The sequence below is a fragment of the Pseudorasbora parva genome, chromosome 4 (genome assembly GCF_024679245.1).
Source record: "Pseudorasbora parva isolate DD20220531a chromosome 4, ASM2467924v1, whole genome shotgun sequence".
Lineage (NCBI taxonomy): Eukaryota > Metazoa > Chordata > Actinopteri > Cypriniformes > Gobionidae > Pseudorasbora > Pseudorasbora parva.
This window is the reverse complement of record NC_090175.1, coordinates 8881508-8887507: the sequence shown is the minus strand read 5'-3', so window position 1 is coordinate 8887507 and position 6000 is coordinate 8881508. Positions and strand designations below refer to the sequence as shown.

General features: G+C 34.4%; 1 long non-coding RNA gene across 2 annotated transcripts; it reads left to right on the top strand.

Moving 5' to 3' along the window:
- The first annotated feature begins 1029 nt into the window (after positions 1–1029).
- LOC137073879 (uncharacterized) lies at positions 1030–4692 on the top strand. 2 transcript variants are annotated; one of them, XR_010904813.1, is made up of 4 exons: positions 1030–1050; positions 1597–1689; positions 2557–2674; positions 4421–4692. It is a non-coding gene; the product is annotated as an uncharacterized lncRNA (long non-coding RNA). The 2 variants fall into 2 exon arrangements; XR_010904812.1 differs by lacking the exon at positions 1030–1050 and having other exon boundaries at positions 1577–1689.
- Positions 4693–6000: the final 1308 nt, after the last annotated feature.

Here is a 6000-nt window from a genome sequence, read left to right as displayed (position 1 = left end):
GAGCTGCGCATGCGTGTTATTTGTTCAGAGGAACGAAATGCAGGTTAAGTGTATTTAAAACTAATCACGTTTGGAAACATTATAACAAAGCTGTCACTGTATTATTTTAAAGTTTTGGAAACAATAGATTGTAAAACGGTCAAATTAAACATTTATTTGTTTTATCAATAATGCATGATATTTTCAGGAACAGCTTTTATCTTATTTAATTTCTAAGTCGATAAAGATTTTAAAATAGATGTAATCAAAACAGTAGCCTATGATATAGACTATTCAGCTAGCAGCAGTTCGCAGCTCAGCACCCTGTGCTCAGCACACACACACACACACACACACACTGATACAGCGGTTCTCGAGTCAGATCGACCGGTTGCAACGGATCACTGGTACAGAATCGAGAACCGTTTCTATCGGACACATTCGATCTTTCGGACATGTTCGATTCTGAGAACCGGTGAGCTGAGATACTGAGCATGCGTGAGAGCGGCGTAACCGAACTGTTTCTCTCGGACTGGGACAGCTGATGCTGATAATACATGAGCCCGGGTGAACTGAGGATTTGTGTAAGTATTATGTCAATGTAAGTTTATTTAATCCGTGTAAAACATCAGTGTGTGCACGACAGTGACAGTGACAGTCTCTCTAGAAATAAAACTAATATCTTGAAGTAGATGTTGTAAATCGATTCAGTTCGATTTTGTGAACTGTATTGAGTGCTGTTGCTAAACATAAATGAAAAAATGTTTCCAAGATGATGATGATGTCAATTATAATTATTACTATACTAAGTTTTGATTACAAATACTTTATATGGATGTTTGAATGTATATTCATCCGCCGGGATGATAGAAATGACGTCATTACGTAAAGACGTAAAAGAACCGGTGATCCGGTTTTTTTAACCGGATCATTGAAACGAACTGTCCGAAAGAACCGGTTCGCGGAAAAGAACCGAACTTCCCATTACTAATCGGTATGAAATCGCGCTGAAGAAGTCTCATTCAGAACACTTCGCGATGTTTGGCATCAGATCACGTGTGCCACATGTTGGTGAGTAGTCATACATATTATGTCCTAATATTTGATATAAAGTATTTTCTGCTTGTCGTTATCGATCATGTTCAGTCACTGCATTGTATCTGTCATCATCTCCACTGAGGCTTTGCATTTCTTTGCTTTCTAAATAAACACACCTTGCTAATAGGGTGATTAAACACTGTCACGTGACGTGCTATAGACCTTTAAACAGTTGTTAATATTTAATAATAATTACTAGTGTAGTTCCAACGTGGCATTTGTAGTAGAAGCACAATAAAAATAAAAAAAAAACAACACTTGCCATGCGTTTACCACGGTATTGGTAGTTTTAATGTGATATTTGTTGTAAATAAACAGTAGCCACAACAATTGGTAGTTTTAATGTGATATTTGTTGTAAATAAACAGTAGCCACAACAATTACCATGCTTTAAATGCATTTTAATGTAAAATCCAAATATTGTTATTTAAATAGTATACTTTATAATGCTATATATTATATATTATGACTTTTTTCTCTCTCTCTTTCTTTTTTTTTTTTTTTTTTTTACCTGAAAAGACCAAAAGGGCCTCTCGGACTCAGTCAACCCATTCTTGTTTGTGGAGATGTAACGGAGAAAACCGAAAGCTGCAACAGCAAATATTTGTAATGGTATGTATGTGTTGGTTTGAACCCTTTATCAAACATTTTATTTAGCATTTGTTGTTACTTATTCTTACAAATCCCATAGCTCAATCAGTAAGAACATATTCCCAAAGTCTTAATAATTCATAAGATTTAACAAGTTGTCAAATTCGTATGATTCTCGTACATATAGCTCTGGAAAAAAGACCACTTAACATGGATTTCTAAATGTTAAGTGGTCTCTTAATTTTTTTTTCCAGAGCTGTATTTGTATATGAAGAGTTCAGATGCAAAAGCCTCAAAAAGCCACTTCGGTCACATGACATCAGATATTCAATTATTTTTTCTTAATCAGATCAGTTGCACTGTTTATAACGTCCCGTTTGCATGTAAATAATTTATGTGATCACAAAATCAAGTGAGTTATCTACATTTTCAAACAAATTCATATGATATAGCTTGCTATTATATACTTTTAATAATGGGAATGCACACATATCTGTGAACTTATTACATAAATGTATTTAACATTTAATTATGCATTGTTTTTTTACAGCAAGAAACAGTTATGTATGAACTCACAACTTGCATGCAATGTAATACAATTTCCTCTTTCTTTCTGTCTTGCAGGATTACTTGCAGATTACTTTTATTTATTTAAAAAAAAATTTAAATAGTATTTTTTTAAATAGTTTTTTAAAAACTATTAAAACTATATAATTTATTTTGTTTAAAAGATCTCTACAATATCAAACTCAACAGCTCTTTTAAGAGTCAACCCTCACAAGAGCTTCTAGTGATTCTCAGCGAGTCTTGGCGTAAAACTGTCTTAATTTATATGTTTTAAAAACAATAGTATTTGCACAGAGTAAGTGAGATTTTCTTGTTTTACAGAAGAGAAGAAAGACCAGACCTTATATCGAAGCTAAGAAAACAAGTCCTTTGTTTAGGGTGAGGAAGGAAGATGGACATCTTGTGCCCGAAGAAGACAGAAAAATGCGCAAGTCCATTGGTATGTCTTGTATTGAAGCAATGCTGTAATATGTAGTACAAAATTTGATGTTGATCTCTCAAAGGACTATTCATTTCAACAGTGATCATTCTTTCTACTCTGATAAAATACGTACCATTATTCATGTCTAAATCTTTTAATAACTCCTAAAATAAGCAAATGAGGTTCTGTATCTTGGATTTATTTAAAATGGTAAATATTTGTTTTCCCTTTTTGATACAATTATTATTACACTTTTGGCCTTCAATTCTTAAAAACTACTCCGTCTGTTTGTCTTAGATAAAAGCAGACAAGTGTGGGAAAAAGCATTTAGTTGTTATAAACTCCATGTATTTCTCCATTGTTTTGTAGACCATGGATGGTTCTGGGTAGCTTTAGAAGATAATGAGTTGGGACATATTAGGAATCAAATAGTAAATGTTCTTTGAATTATGTGAAATATCTGGTTAGTTCTTTCTGTTAGGGGTTAACAGCTTATGACCCAGGACCAGTAGTGAAGAAATGAAGACAGAGTCAGGATTCCAATTAAATAAAAGAAAAATTTACTTAAGAATAGTTTGCAGTTTCAAAAGCAGAAGCCAGCTTCAAGTCTCACAAGGAGTTCGTAGGCCGCGCTCCCTCTCTCACCGTCTCGTTGCCTCGCCCTATCGTACATACAATTGTCCCAACAGTTATACCGTTTTCAAGGTCTTATCCACGTCATTACTGCGATGTGGATGCTTCTGATTGGCTCAGAGACAATGCACAGTCATGGTAAATTTCCACTCGAGTCAGTTAATCTGATGCACGTTTCCACTGACGTGTCACTTGTTGATGCTTTCACCCAGAATTAGGCCTGTAGTGACGTTCCAGATCTGGAGCAGGCGCCAGCTTGCCCAGAACAACAAGTCCACCCATCTCTTAGGGTGCCCATTGACACCATTCTGATCTGTAACACAGAATAGTGCGCACATACACAGATACACAGTCTCTCCAAGGTTGGAGCTGATTAAGCTCCAGTTCTTACCAAAACATACTGATAACATGTGCTTTCTTTTAGTGAGAGGAACACACACTAGTACAGGCAATATTCATCTTGAGTCTTTAGTGTTTCAGTAAAAGGAAATATAAAAGGAATAAAACATAATAAATTAAATGAAAGACAAATCCATATTTCATATCTGGAAGCCGGGCTAAGTGAGCAAACGCTGTTACTCCACTCCTGACATGTTAGGGGTGTGTGATACCTCAAATCCAAACACATGACCTTGTTGCCAGTGTTTAGTGACACATCACACATCCCTAGGCCAGACCCTCAGTCACTCCTCAGAGACCAAATACACACTTTAGAAAACAAGGAACTAAAACAAAATCATAACTGGATAGAATCATTATAATAATATAGGATAAATATTGATTAAAGTTTTGATTATGAAGTTAATTAGGATATAAATATATACAGGTATATTGAAGCGGCAGTGGATTTCAAAATCCCCCCTTCATTTCTAAAAGATCTACTGTTTAAAAGGTTGCTGTTGATATGGGTAAATTAGTTTTTGTTCAGTACTTGGCTAATATTATGGGCTGCAATATTATACATAATGCTTCAATGTGTATATTATTTTATGTACTGGCTGCTGCTTTGTAAATTTAAATCAGGAATTGGCATTTCTGCCCATTTTGAGGTGGAGAGTTTACTGAAGAACATAGGTTAACCCGACTGTACATTAAACTTAATCTGAATTGTGTTTGTTGTTTTACTTTTAGACCAGGACTGGAGAACGCCGGATTATACGACTTCTTCCTCTGGTTGAGAAAAGGCTACACAACATCAGTGATCACATCATCTGTACATTGATTATACTGTAGGGTACAAGTGGGCGAACTGTTTAGAAGAAGAAGAACATGAACATGATAGAGGGAAGAGACAGAAACCAGTCTAGTTGTAATAATGAATCATTATTTTCCAACACTATATCAAATCTGTTTTCTGTATCATAGTTGACTGGATGGGATTATGTGGCACTCATTTGTGTGGCTTCAGCAGCTGTGAATGGATTAATATGATGTTAATGTGTTTTTTAAAAACCATTTTTATTTATCTTGAATCTTATTTGACTTTATTCTACTTTATCAACTGTATACTGTATCCTCCAATAAAGTGTTGAGTGATAAAGTATGGTGAGAATTGTGTATGGTGTTTGGTACAGTAAATACACATTCAACAAGTTTATTTAGGTTATCTAATTAATTACCAAGAATATTTTACTTGAGAAGTAAACATTTTTTATCTGGTTATATTATATTTGGTACAATTCTCCAAAAAGTTGTATATACTTGCATGCTGTAACAAGTATGTCAGTTTTCAGTGAAATAAAGGGAAGGATTACAAACACTTCAAGCTTAACTGAAGATGATCCATGTTGATCATTCTGGTACATCTACTACTGCAATAAAAATTAAAGCATGCACATTTTCGATGCCAGGTACGTGAAGAGGGTGTAGATGAAATTGTGACAATGTCTCTTGTTATTTTACTTAATGGTGCATGGTCCTATATTTAATAGTAATAATGAAGTGTAAATAATATAAATAGTTTTTGTTTACTCTGGAAAGTGGATAATGGCAAGTTGTTGCAGGTTCATCCATTATATTTATTAGTGTTTATCCATAAAAGAAAATAAAACGTAATAATTATTATTTTACAACATTTCTTTCAAATATTTCTGTATTTCATCAGATGGTCTTACAATATCAAAACCTAATACAAGCATGACGTTAGAATAGAAAAGACAAAATACTCTGATATTTAAATGTGACTCAAAGTTTGTTGTACGTGATGAGGAGAATAGATCTGTGTATGTTGTACTGCCCTTACACCTCCAGGGACCCAGAAGTGGCCCCTGGAAGAGCAAAAAAAAGCATGTTTCAAATGGCTTTAACTCAAAGTCTGGTTAGCGTATCACAGAGAAAATTGGCAGGACAACTGCATATGCAATGTTTACTAAATAATGTTGGCCACAGTTTTCAGACATATATGGAAAGCTGCCATAAAGGTTTTTTTTAAAAGTGCTCACAGTAAAATATACAATTTCAGCTTGGCCCTCATATATGTCATAAAGGTTTGCACAATGAACATATTTTAATATCCAGTTGTCCATTAAATATGTTATTTACTTAACATTTATTGTTTCATTATGAAACCTTTTAAACTACATTACCCATATATCTGTCATTGTATCAATGCAATGGGAAACATGGCGCTGTAGTTCATAGAAGTGTGCAGAAATGCTTAGGGTTAGGGTTGGGTTCTCAGTAAAGGAGCCATTTCTCACAACATAGCGACA